Consider the following 14,577-nt stretch of genomic DNA (forward strand, 5'->3'; position numbering starts at 1 on the left):
TCTCTGGCAAACAATGATCTTTTTACTGTCTCCAGAATTTTGCCTTTTCTAGGTTGTCAAACAATTAAAATCATACAATATATAGCCTTTTAAGATTTACTTCTTTCACTTAGTAATGTGCATTTAAGTTTCCTTCATGTCTCCCATGGTTTAATAGCTCATTTCTTTTTATCACTGAATAACAGTCCATTGTCTAGATATATCACAGTATTTATCCATCCACCTACTGAAGGACATCTTGGTTGCTTCAGGTTTTTTGTTGACATAAATTTTCAACTCCTTTGGATAAATATCATAAAACACAATTGCTGTGTTATGGTAAGAGTATGTTTAATTTTATAAAAAATTGTCAAACTGTCTTCCAAAGCAGCTATACTATTTTGTATTCCTATCAGCAATGTATGAGAGTTCCTATTGCTCCACATCCTCACTAGCATTTGGTGTTGTCAGTGTTCTGGATTTTGCTTGTTTTAATAGGCATATAGTGATATTTCATTGCTGTTTTAATTTACATTTCCCTGATGATATATGATGTGATACATCTTTTCATGTAATTATCTGTATATCTTCCTTGATGAGGTATCTGCTAAGGTCTTTGGCCTATTTTTTAATCAGGTTGTTTTCTTACATTAAGTTTCAAGAATTCTTTGTATATTTTAGATAATAGTCATTTACTGGCTATACCTTTTAAAAATTTCTCCTAGTCTGTGGCTTCTTTTCTACTTCTTTTGATATTTTCTTTTACAGAGCATTATGGGAATTTAAAAACTTGCGTTAAGGGTATTTTGAAAATTTTAACATTTTTAAGGACCTAGCACTATGCTCAAATAAAATTTAAATTCCAACACTATGATATGATGCTTCATATGGCAACAATTGGCATAATCATGTTACGTGGGTTTGCTTGTGTTTGGCATTGATACAGATCATCACCTGCAAAATTCTTAATCTTTTTCAGAAACCTAGTGAAGTGTCTTTTCTTTCCTCCTTTCTTTGGAGAAAGACCCTCTCCTTTGTGTCTACGGCCATGCCACCCTGAACAAGTCCGATCCCATCTGATCTCGGAAGCTAAGCAGGGTCAGGCCTGGTTAGTATTTGGATGGGAGACCACCTAAGAAGACCAGGTACTGTAGGCGTAAAAAATAAAAAAAATAAGGGATTGTAAACTGACAAATCCGTGCAATCTGTGAGGTCAACCAAGGGTTACCTTGCCTAAAAAATAAAAGACAAGAAAAAAAAAGACCCTCTCCTTGGAACTTAGATGATTATCTTGAAACTGGTGACTCAGGTCCTCTGGCTATTGATGATAAGAATCATTACAAATTCAAAATTCTTCTTGTGATATAGGCAAGAAAGGGGCTTTAGATCAGAACCAGGGCTGATAGGAGTCCAAATGGGAGGGACATTTGCTCCAGTTTTCTTTTATTAAATATATTAACTAAGTCTATTTTCCTTTAACTGCTTGATAGCCAAATCAATAATAATAGAATCATATAACTAAGTATATGATTCAAGTAACAAGTTTGTTGTTTTTCTTGTCTAGGTACAAAGGCTACACTTTGGCAGGAAACTCAAGACTTTATTCTGACTAAGGCAGAGGGAAAGAGCTCCATGAAACTCCAATAGGCAGGGACTATGACCCTCCTCAGCAGGAAGCAGATACAGAAGAAAAGACCTCTTGTCCCTCAATATCCATACTAATAAAAAGGGGTTCATGGCTCTTAGAAAAGGGTTAAGCGGGAGAGTTAGGTAAGAGGTTATGGGTCCACCTGCAAAGACTCTGAGGTCATCCTATTCTAGAAAGGGTCCACCCTGGTCAGCCCACAATCAAGCAAGCCAGAGGACATTTTTAGGCTGAAAGTAACTAGGAAACAAGTAATACTAATGCTAGGAAACAAGTAAGCAGATAATTGTGTACTAGCCAGTCACTCACACCTGCACAATGAAGACCCTAACGACCTTTAATTCACCTGAGCCTTATTATATCATCATTATAAAATGATGCATATGCTCAGAAGTTCATTAGTGTCATCATAACCAACTGAATTCTGGAAACAAACATGCGCAGAAAGCAAATGATGAGTTGCTGAGTCCTGTCAATCTTAGTTCTCAATCAAGAAAGCCCACTGCTCTAAGAAAAGTAACCACCCACAGCAAATAGGGATAAAAACCCCAAAGAATTTGTTATTGGGCCATTGAGTCCTAGAGCCTTTTGAACTGTTCTTCTCTTGCTTGGAACTGCTTCCATGTCCAGAAGTGTACTGTTGCTTTACTTTCCCTTCTAATAAAGCTATTCTTTTCTGCTCTGTTTTGGTGTCTTGCTCAATTCTTTGTTTGAGACATCAAGAGCCTGGACAATGCACTGAGAGAGGAATCCCACTCTCCGGTAACAGCATCACGACTTAATTTGACATTTCTAGAATCTTTCCAAATAGTATAGTTTTAAAAAATGTTTCTTCAAATGTTTAGTCCTTCATCAATCATAATTGTGTATTCAAAAGTGTATTAGATTTAAAATCAGTAGATATGTGAATGAAAATTGATTATACTAATGTTAAAAAAAGAAACAATAGGCCAAAATGGAATAGTCTTGCTAAACTATGGCAGCCTGACCCTGCCTGGCCATTTTCTGCTTTAACGAGTTCGTTCCTGACTGCCCTTCCCCCACCTCAAGGACTCTCTGTCTAACATCAGTTTTTTTCATAGCTTGCCAACCAATTAATCTTCTTCTTTATATCTGTAGCTGTGTAAGAATGACAAGACTGTATAAAACTGCCCGTTATATTACAATCGTAGCTTAGCTTTTGGATAAGAATCCGCTGAGCTGGTGCCGGCATCAATAAATGCTGTTTCCTGCTTATAGCCTAGGTATCCCATCTCTCTGTTCAAGAATCCTGCAACAAAACCATATAACCAAACCAAAAGTCAATAAACAACCTAATCGCAGTTCTAGCCTCTTCCAGAGTCAAATTTTAAACTGGGTCCAACTTAAAAAATGGACTGAGTCTGGGATCAGAGTGGATCTGATTTGACCTGGAGTGGGTCCAGCAGGAGATCTTCAAGTGAATATTAAAAAATGGGATCTTTTATATCCAAAGAATTGAGTGTGCCACCTTTCGGCACACCTACTTATTTTATGTTTAAGAACTATAGTTCCAGAAGCTGCAGAGGAGGGAAAATCTTGCTGGAGACAGCCTACAGTTGCAATGGCCATTGTGAGATTTCCAGTTAGACAAAATTATTTTAAAAGTGCATTTGAAAGTAAGGGTTCCCAAATCAATCAAACAGAATAAGATGGCTATTTAATTGTCATATAGAAGCTTACAAAAGATTTCAAAATTCCAAAGTAGCTTCATTGAAAGATTTATTGCAAAAGGCTAATGAAAAATTAAAGAGATATAAAGTATCTAAATCAAAAAACCTAACTCTTACTGCTCCCCTCTATCTTCCTTTATTTGAGTGCTCATTCTAGTAATTCTCTGTCTGAACTGCCTTTCCATTCTGAAAAGACTATTGAATAAAACCACCTATGGCTATGTAACCATGCAAATCTTCACCTCTTTAAAACGACTTTTTCTCTTCTCTTTCTCTTTGATTCAAACTGGCCTTGGGGTCACTTGCTTCTTTTCTTTCCTTATCCTTTGGCATACTGCATGACCACTCCCTTAATCACTAAAACCCTTAGATCATCATCAATTAGTCTTAAAAACAAAGCCTCAGGTCTTTTAATCACAGAAAGAGTTTTGGTCAAAATAAAGATAACATCTTGCAGCTCTACATCCATGAAGGCAGAACACTCTACTGGGATTCTCTTGAAACCAAACAGAAAGATGCCATGACTGACATCAGGACCTGAGGCAATGATCAACTGTCTCCTTTTCTAGCCACAACCAATCAGCAGGGCCCATGACCCCAAATACCTTAGGAACCATGACTAATGAGTTTCCCTGTATATAACATATCCTCTAGAGCAGCAGTCTCCAAACTTTTAGGCACCAAGGACTGGTGTTCTTATGAGAATATAATGTCTGATTATCTGAGGTGGAGCTGAGGCAGTGATGCTAGTACTGGGGAGCAGCTGCAAATACAGATGAAGCTTTACTTGCTTACCCACTGCTCACCTCCTGCTGTGAAGCCTGGTTTCTAACAGGCCATAAACTGGTACAGAACCACAGCATGGGGGTTGGAGACCCCTGCCATAGAGGCCATCAGGGAGTCAGGTCTTCGAGTGCTAGCTCACCTGTGTCTCCAGGCTTGGCGCTATTTCCTTAAATAAACCTCTACTTTCTGGGCTGTAAACTTTTGTTCTTGTCTCTTTTGGCTTTGACATGTGCAGGCATGTAAAAGTGGAAATTCTCCAGTTTCAGGGAGGTGGTATCTGCCAGCCCCAGGAGAAGCGCAACATTCCAAGGTGCAGATGATAAAACTGTCTACTAGGCCCTGTTTGATCTGAGAGTTCCCCAGATACATTTATCTTTGTACAAAATGTTAATGTCTAATTTCTGCTTCTTATAATCTGCTTATTCAAGGATGTAGTTGGAGGTTTTATAAGCTGCCTTCTCTGGAAGCTCGGGGCTGATCTCCTCTAACCCTGCGTGGTAGTGAGTCAGTCACCAGCCGGCTAATAAAGGCTCATAATTAATTTCAATTGGCTCCATGGGTCTTAGAATCATTTGTGCCATAACATTTGGAGGCCCCAGTGAGATCTCTCCAGTGGGGGAGATCTCCTAAGACCCATGACTCTGGCTGCCTTGGGCGAGGACCTGCCTGTCCAGGGGACGGCCGCTGAGAGACGTTCCTCAGCCCCGGATGCCAGGCAGACTCGACCAGGACGGCAGGTGGACAAAAAGGTTTAATTCAGTAACAATTGGGCACGAGCCATCTGGGGCAGCTTCACCGGTGAGTAAGACTGTGCTTGGATCTGTTTGTCAGTGGGCCCTAAAGAGAACTAGTGGAAGGCTGGACGCAGCAATACTTCCCTAGTCCGGTCAAGGTCTGAGACGTCAGACTTGACTCCAGGTATTCAGTTTTCTAGTGCGCTAGCGTTTTGTGTTACCTGTAGTTTGTCTTGTCTGTCTGTATTGTGTCTGCCTGTCTAGACCGCCCGAATGTACTGTTACCCTCCTATTGCTTTAGCCTTCATAAGTTTACTTAGTTTGATTCTTTCCTTAGATCTGGCCCCCATGGTCCCGCCTGACTAGACATTAGGTTAGAGGCTGATCCTAGCCCTGGTTTATTTGGCGTTTGTGGGGATTTTCTCTTTTCTTTCCTGTCTTTACTAACATGGGTCAGGCTTCCTCCTCAAATTGTCCTACCCCTCTGCAATGCCTCTTTAACCAATTTAAGGATTTTAAGAGATGAGTCCAAGCCTATGGAGCTAATGTCACTCCCTTCGACCTCCAAAGGTTCTGCCAGTTAAAGTGGCCCAGATTTGGAACAGGGTGGCCATCAGAAGGGTCACTCGACCTGCAAGCAGCCTTTCAGGTGCGAGATATCATCTCCAGAGATCTTGGCCACCCTGATCAGGCTCCATATATCAATGTGTGGGTTAATAAAGTTTCTGATGCCCCCAAGTACTTGAAGGGCTGCCGCTGTGGTCAAGAGTCAAGGGCGACTCCCAAGCCTATCCTTCTCACAGCACCGAAGGGGCAAAAGGAGAAACCGTCCGGACAGGCACCTAACTCTTTACCCTGTCTTACAGGAACTCCCTGAGGACCCCGAGATCACTATTCCTCCCCCTTACTTCCCTCGTAACCTGTTCCTGTCTCCGTCCAACCAGGAGGCAGAACCTGTCTGGAGCCCTCCCCATACCTGCACTGGAGCTGTGTATCAGACCTCACAAAACTCTGACCCTACTCCTGATTCGTCAAACCAGGCAGCAGTCCTGGCCTCGCTCCAGCAATTGGCACCCCCAGTTGAAGGAGAAACCCAGAGGCCATTCATGGTCTATGTCCCTTTTTCCAGCCGGGGATTTATGCAATTGGAAACACCAGAAGCCCTCATTCTCAGAGAAACCCCAGGGATTAATCTCTCTCCTAGAGACTATTTTCTTTACTCACTAGCCGACTTGGGATGATTGTCAGCAACTTCTCCAGGTCCTGTTTACCTCAGAAGAGTGGGAACGAATCCTGAGGGAGGCTGCAAGGATGGTATCAGAGCCCAACGGGCAGCCTTCCACTGATCCAGCCCGCATCCCGCATGTTTTCCCGAACACCCGTCTTACCTGGGACCCCAACACCGACCAAGGTAAGGAGGCTCTCCAACGGTCTCGCCAGCTTCTGCTCCAGAGCCTCCTGTCTGCCACTCGATGACCCATTAACTTATCTAAGGTAAGAGAGGTCATCCAAGCTAAGGATGAAGCACCGGTGGCGTTCCTGAAACGACTTTTAGAGTCGTACAGGTTATATACCCCTATTGACCCAGGGGACCCTAATAATAGGAGGGCTGTAAATTTAGCCTTTGTTAGTCAGTCGGCCCCGGATATTAGAAAGAAACTGCAGAGGATGGAAGGGTTTGAAGGCAAGAACCTGTCTGAACTGGTCGAGATAGCCCAACGAGTATTCAACAATAGAGATGAGGTAGATATAGCACAGACCAAGAAGATGACCGAGGTCCCGCTTGCGACCATGCAAGGAGCCAATCCAAAGGGCCCTGTCCTCTAGTCGGATCAAGGCTATTCTGAGGATACCCCAGCTGTGCACCAAGCAACGGGTTCGAGAGTTTCTGGGAGCAGTAGGTTACTGCAGTCTTCGGATACCGGGGTTCGCAGAAATAGCTAAGCCCCTGTACACCAGTACCAGAGAGAAAGGAGAGGATCTAGCCTAGGGAAAGGAAGAAAGGAAGGCATTTGAAACCCTGAAGCCAGCCCTAACCACAGCCCCTGCATTAGCCCTGCCTAACCTAGAAAAGCCATTCCAGCTCTTTGTTACCGAGGTGCGGGGAATCGCAAAAGGGGTCCTGATATGGACCCTAGGACCCTGAAAGCGACCAGTTGCATACTTCTCCAAAAGATTGGACTACGTGGCAGCAGGATGGCCCAACTGTTTAAGGACAATCGCTGCCACTACAATCCTCACTAAGGAAGCCTTAAAATTGACACTAGGGCAGACCCTCCAGATCATCGCCCCACACGCAGTTGAGTCAGTGCTTCTCAGTCCACCGGACCGGTGGATTTCCAATGCTCGAATCACCCAGTATCAGGTCCTGCTTCTCAATCCACCCCACATACAGTTCCTGAAAACTGCCACACTCGACCCAGCCAACCTACTGCCTGACGATGACTTTCGCCACCCCCTACATGACTGTCTTGAGGTCCTAGAGAACGTCACCTGCACCAGACCAGACCTGACAGACAGCCCTTGGCTGAACCCAGACACTACTCTCTTTATGGATGGGAGTAGCTTCGTCTCAGAAGGAGTCAGGTATGCTGGGGCTGCAGTGGTAACCACCGAGACTGTCACCTGGGCACAAGCTCTAAGCCATGGAACTTCAAGTAGCTCAAGCTCTGTGGTGGGGTAAAAACAAAACTGTTAATATCTATACAGACAGCAGGTATGCCTTTGCCATGGCACACGTACATGGGACATTATATAAGGAAAGGGGACTACTGATCTCGGGAGGAAAAGAAATCAAGAATAAGGAAGAAATACTAGCCCTGCTTGAGGCAATTTGGCTGCCAAAGAAAGGGGCAATCATCCACTGCCCAGGGCACCAGAACTTGGGCTCTGAGGTAGCACAAGGCAACTCTTTCGCTGATCAGACAGCAAAGGAGGCTGCCCGAAAACCAGTGGGGCCAATTGACATTCTGCTGGCCCTACTGCCCAGAATGCTAACAGACACCCCTACCTACACTCCAGGGGAAGTTGAACTATGCAACAAGCTGGGAGGAAAAAAGGAATCTACTGGGTGGGTTAGGATTCTGGGGACGGCCACATTGTAGTACCTGAGGCCTTGGGTCGAAACCTTATAACCCAGGTTCACCAGAGCACTCACTTGTGAGGGACCAAATTAATTGAACTGATGAAAAGAGACTATTACATCCCGGGGCTGCAACGAACGGCTCAGCAGGTATCAGCCCGGTGCCACATCTGTGCACAAGTGAATCCAGGGCCCCCCAAGGAAGTACGACAAGGGAAGAGGCTTCGTGGACAGGCACCGGAGAAACACTGGGAGTTGGATTTCACTGAGGTCAGCCCGGGAACCTTCATATTCAAGTACTTGCTTGTGTTCATTGACACTTTTTCAGGATGGATTGAAGCCTTCCCCACCAAGCAGGAGATAGCTCAGGCAGTAGCAAAGAAATTAGTCTCAGAAATAGTGCCTTGATTTGGCCTGCCCAAAACACAGGTCTGACAATGGCCCGGCATTCATCGCCCAGACCAACCAATCTCTAGCAAAAGTGTTAGGGATCAGTTGGAAATTGCATGCATTTATAGGCCACAGAGTTCAGGGCAAGTAGAAAGAATGAATAGAACCTTGAAAGAAACCTTAACTAAGTTCAAGCTGAAAACTGGTGAAAACTGGGTGAGTCTCCTCCCCTTTGCCCTGTTAAGGGCACGGTGCACACCCTATTGTAAGGGCATCACACCTTATGAAATAATGTTTGGAAGACCCCCTCCTCTTCTCACCAAGTTAGAGGAAGAAAAACTAACAGAAGTTCATAATTTTTCACTGCTTAAGTCTTTGCAGGCCCTCCATCTCACACGGCAGGAGACCACCAACTGGTCTCTGCCACCAGAACAACCGCTCAGCATCCAGTCCAGCCACACAACCATGCTCCAGGTGATTGGATCTGGGTGAAGAAAGTACAGCCTGCTTCTCTTGAGCCCCACTGGGACGGACCTTTCTCTGTCATCATCACAACACCCACCACGGTCAAGGTAGCTGGGCGCTGTCATCGGATACTAGGATCAAGGCTGTGCATCCACCACAGACATCGGAATAATGGACCCTGAGTCAGTCAGAGGATCCACTAAAGATAAGACTTTCAAGGGTTCGTACTGGACCATCTTAATTGTCTCTATCTTCCTACATGTCACTCACTGTCGCTCCAGCAGTCTTCACTGGCCCCAAGTGTATAGGTGGGAGTTAACTAGAACAGAGACAGCATTCCTATTTCCATAGTGAATACCTCTAGCCAACCTATTTTCAATGTAGATCTATGTGCCATCCTTAGGCAGCCTGGCAAAGCTCACTTTGTGAGACTTACAAGGCCAAGGCACTTGTATCCATTCTACTAGCTATCCCTTAAGCACTTCACCCTATGCCCAGAATTGTGACAGCATCACTCCCATAGACACTACTCCTCCGTTTTACTTAGTTGCCCCACAAGGCACCTGGTTTGCCTGCAATACCAGTCTAAACCCCTGTATCAGCTCCAACTACTGGTCCCAGGGGACATATAGCTTCTGTGTACTAGTTCATGTTATCCCTCAAGTGTATTTCTACTCCCGGGAAGGGGTCACAAATATTTCCAGTACATAGACCATCACATTACAAAGAGGGTGCCTATCCTAATACCTGCACTAGTATGCATAGGTGTGGCAGGATCAACCGCTGTTGAAGCGGCAGCCTTAGTAACAGGGGATTCTAACTACCGGACCCTGAGTCATCAAGTAGACAGGGACTTGCAAGATGTAGAGACATTGGTTTCTCACCTAGAGACCTCCATAAACTCCCTAGCAGAGGTAGTCTTACGGAATAGGAGAGGACTGGATCTCCTCTTCCTGAAACAGGGAGGTCTCTGCGAGGCTCTGGGTGAAACCTGCTGTTTCTATGCTAATCATTCAGGTATTATTAGAGATAGTTTAGCCCTGGTGAGACAGAGACTCCATGACAGAGAAGAAAAACGTCAGTGGACAGGGTCTTAGTATGAGAACCTGTTCAATGGATCCCCTTGGTTAACTACACTGCTTACCTCCATCACAAGACCCCTAATGCTGGTATTTCTGGGGTTGCTATTTGGCCCCTGTGTAATTAATTAGATAACTGCCTATGTCAGAAAGCGGGTCCAGGCAGTAAAACTCATGGTCCTCAGAACAAACTACCAACCACTCCAAGTCGGAGAATCAATGATTTGATTTCCCTTCGAAAACCAGTGGGGAATGTAAAAATGGAAATTCTCCAGTTTCAGGGAAGTGGTATTGCCAGGTGCCAGCCCCAGGAGAAGTGCAACATTCCAAGGTACAGATGATAAAACTGTCTACTAGGCCCTGTTTGATCTGAGAGTTCCCCAGATACATTTATCTTTGTACAAAACGTTAACGGCTAATTTCTGCTTCTTGTAATCTGCTTATTCAAGGATGTAGTTGGAGGCTTTATAAACTGCCTCCTCTGGAAGCTCGGAGCTGATCTCCTCTAACCCTGCGTGGTAGAGAGTCAGTCGCCGGCCAGCTAATAAAGGCTCATAATTAATCTCAATTGGCTCCGTGGGTCTTAGAATCGTTCATGCCATAACAATTGTTTACTTCTTAGTGTTTATTAAAAATTAAGACTTTTAAAGGTTAAAAATTCTAATATATTAATTGACACTAATAGTAATAAAGATGGTGACTGTATGCAAGGACAGCAGGATGTGTTTTGGGGTGAGAAATGGCATAAAGAATGAAGATGCTTTTTCGTTAGGAAAAATGTGAATAATTTTATCTAAACTTAAACTTCTGGCTATGAAAGACAAACTAAACATATACAAAAAGTTGGAAAGATAAAGAGCGAATTTTACCTTGTGTAATTAAGCTGGCTAAAAATGAATTTTTATAAGGGTTTTGAAAATTAAATTTAATACCAATGGTGTTACGGGGGTTCAGAACGAGTCACCCCCAAGATGTGCCTCAGTAGTATGCAAATTATTTTGAGGTAAAGGCGATTTTAGCTATTCAAGAGAAATTTCTGCCCTTCCCTTTAACCACTTAGAAAAACTTGAATTAGGGGCCTTGCCCATAATAAGAGATTATTAGCAATAATCTCTTTTTGACTCACCTATATGAGAAACTTTTATTTATTAAACATTTGCTCTTCTTATCATCCTCCAATGACCCTTTGAAGCCCCCTAGGTGCATTACCTCATCCTTAGGTCAGGATGTCTTATATTCCTAGATCCCCTTTCTGTCTCTAAACCTGTGTGGTCTCTGACTCTCTCAGGTATGTAGGATTCTCACACATATGTATGTATTAAATTTGGTTATTTCTCTTAATCTGTCTCATGTCTTATTAGACCAGCCAAAAAGACCTTGAGAGTGGAGGAAAGTTGTTCCTCCTCCACAGTGTACTCATGTAAATTCTAAACTTAATTTTCTTTCATCTGCTAAAAGGTTTTTCTTTTTAAGTAATCTGTCAAGAAAGCAAAGATTCTATGTTTTATCAAAATAATTTTCTGTTTTATGCTGCCTTAATCAGGTCTTTGATTACTTAAGAAAACTGAATCTTCTCAATAATGACCTAACCTTCTGTATTTGTCTTTGAAATCTTTTAATATCACTTTGGTCAAATAATTAAGTATTGCTTCATAATAACCTGTGATCCTATTTAGTCAAGTGTTTTAGAATCTTTTGATATTTTTGACAAACATCTCAAGACTCAAATTCTAAATAAAATCTTTTTTGACCCTAAACTAACTTTGAAAATTTTCAGAGGGTCCTGGGAAAATATCAAAGGATCTGTTTCTCTCCTTATAAAAAAAGGGGAATGTTGAACTAATTAGGCTTATTTGATATGTTAAATTACGTGGGAAGCACTATCAGAAAAGAAGTAATATTAAGCTTTCTTTATATTGCCTTTGGATATGTTATAAGAGTTTCAGAAATTATGTAAAGTTCTTGAAAGTGTGATATGTCTTGGCATAGGACATTGTCTGTCATCAAGATCAAGGCTCACATTAAAAGGACTAAATTCAAGTGTTAGGGAAATGCCCTAGCTGACTTTCATGCAAGGGCAGCAACAACAAAATCTCTAAAAATTTTGGCACATATAGATGAAATTCATTCTGCTTCTGCAAAATATAACCCCTCATTGCCAGACTTTTGCTATTCTGAGGTCCTTGTAACATGGCAACAGTCTGCTCCTAAAGCAGAGAAATTAAGACAGGTAAACAATGGCTGTAAATTAAAGGAATAGTCAGGGCTATGAGAAACCCAAGACAGCCATTTTCTTCTTCCAAGCTCCCTGGCAAATTCCATTTCTGGAGGTTTTTGCATTCCTTCACTCTGCATAATGCATTTAAGAAAAACTGTTTGTCCCCAGAGGCCTCTTTCCTCTGAACCCTTTGAGCACCTGCAGCTGGACTGAATTCCACTGCCACTTAATATGGGTTATCAATATGTCCTTGTTGTACCTACAAGGACATATTGGGTTGAAGCTTTCTCCTGCTGAAAGGGTGATGTCCCCATGATGGCAAAGAAACTGTTATAAAATGTATTTTCACTCCACATAAGATCATCACTGGTAGACCAGTGTCTGTTGATATATAAACTTTTGCTGATCCCTTGTTGTCTCATGCTAGTATGACTAGCTACTGTACATCTTTAATGTCTTATACTCAAGCCTATTGTTAAAAGAGTAAGGAAGATTTTCCAGACCCCTATTCAAGGGATGCCGTTGATTGTAGTGTAAAGTCTGATTATTGTGTATTCCGGAAGGGTCATTAGAGCAGGACAGCCCTTGAGCTCTAATTGAAAGGGATCTTAGCAAGTTCTCCTGATCTCTGACATTGCTGCAAAACTAGAAAGCACTGAGCCTTGACTACACATCTCACAGCTAAAGAAGGCTGCACCTGACATTTTATTCTGTACAAAGGCTGGAGACCTTTGACATGAATGTCGATTGCTTCCAACCAAGATGTGGGATCAAGATTTACTACTTTAGCTAAACATGAAACCTTTTCTTCTTCTTTTTCTTTCTTTTATTCTGGCATTGGCCTGGAAAGATAATGCCATCATTTGTTTATTCCAGGCCATTGCTAAGGAGGTAACTTCAGGCTATGAGAAAACCAAACTGACCCGTGGCTCAAATGGACAACAGGGCTCCTGACTAAATTTATACTTTTCTGTGGTAGTGATTTTTCTCCTTGGGCCTATGAATGCCTAGATTGCTGGTGCATAGTAGGGCAATGCCTATTCGATTGTCTAACTCTATTCCTACCGTTCTGTAAAGGATCTATCAGGTGTCTTTTCATGATTCCGGGTTTGCTAAATTTGGCAGGGCTCTAGTTCCCTGGTTAGGTAATGTAAACTTATACAGGAATAACCTTTCTTTAACTCTTGGGAACCTTAAATAGCCCTTGATTATCTTTTAGTTGAGCGAGGAGGTATCTGTGCTGTGGCCAACATCACCTGCTGTACCTAGATCAACACTTTGGGGAAGCTGAAACTCAGTAACATCACACAGTTTCAGATCACTGAGCAAGCCTTTTGGCCTAAAAGGGAGGTTTTCCTTTGATTGATTGCGGTCTTGGGTACTATGGCTCTGGAAGTGTACTATGAACATTGGGAATTATCCTACTTAAAATTAGCATAATAATCTCCCTCTTAAAAGTTTTAAATGCATGTTTGTAGCCACTAATTGACAAGCAAATGATCTCCCTAAGACTAGAACATCAAAAAGAGAATGAAGAAAGACTATTTTAAGGATTATGAACCTAAAGCCATGACCTGTGAGTATCATAGGGATTAAACAAAAAGATTAAACAAAAACATTATGACCTGTGAATATCACACAGGATTAATAAAAGCTGTGAGAACTACAGAGCAGTAGCTGAGCGGTGCTAGTGACTTAAATTTTGATCATATTCCTCAGACAAGGAGTTTGATCAAAAGGTAGGAATTATTAAAAAAGAAAAAGCAAAAGAAATGAAACAAGCCAAATAGAGTCGCTTTGCTAAGCCATGTCACCATACCAAAATTTAATAAGTAACCTAATTGTAGTTTCAGCCTCTCCAAGGAGTGACATTTTAAACCAAGCAGTCTGGAATTTCCTGATCAATACTAGTGAGGTAATCTGCAAGATAAAACCCTTGCTATTTCTTTCTTCCTAAAAGAAAATGACCTGGCCTAAAAATAATCCTTTCTTTTCTTTTGCTAATGACTCCCATGCCACACCCTTCTGCCTATAAAAACCTTAAATTTTGTACAACCCCTCTAAGTACTCTTCTAGTTGCAAAATGGAAGATTTCTCTACTCATGAATCACTTAATAAAGCCAGTTAGATCTTTGAATTTACTCAGTTGAATTTTGTACTTTAACACTATTTAGCAGTGTAACCTTTCAAAGATACTTATCTGCCATTCAAATTACATTTCCAGTGAAGACAGTAAGGATATCAACCTCACATATTTGTTAAATTGATATAAACTATACAAAAGAGCCTGGTACAGAACTTGCCATAATCAGGTGCTAGTGCTTCTCTGTGACTGTTAATTAACCTTGTATTGTTTAGTTGATATATCCCAAACTGACAAACTTAGAGAACATTTAGAAAATGTTGTTCAAGCCATAATGGTAATAGCTGCATAGTAGTCCTTCATTTAATGGATATCTTAGTATTGGACATTTAGATAATTTCTTATTTTCCACTCATAAATAGTGC

The 14,577-nt window shown here is 42.1% G+C and overlaps 1 protein-coding gene and 1 pseudogene across 1 annotated transcript in view; one reads left to right on the forward strand and one right to left on the reverse strand.

The window, feature by feature from the left end:
* Positions 1 to 14,577, reverse strand: part of CNTN5 (contactin 5) — a 1,114,755-nt gene that overhangs the window by 449,663 nt on the left and 650,515 nt on the right. The window lies entirely within an intron of this gene.
* On the forward strand, positions 1,018 to 1,136 carry LOC120618135 (uncharacterized; annotated as a pseudogene).

Source organism: Pteropus medius, unplaced genomic scaffold (genome assembly GCF_902729225.1).
Source record: "Pteropus medius unplaced genomic scaffold, Ma_sr-lr_union100, whole genome shotgun sequence".
In the NCBI taxonomy this organism is placed as follows: Eukaryota; Metazoa; Chordata; class Mammalia; order Chiroptera; family Pteropodidae; genus Pteropus; species Pteropus medius.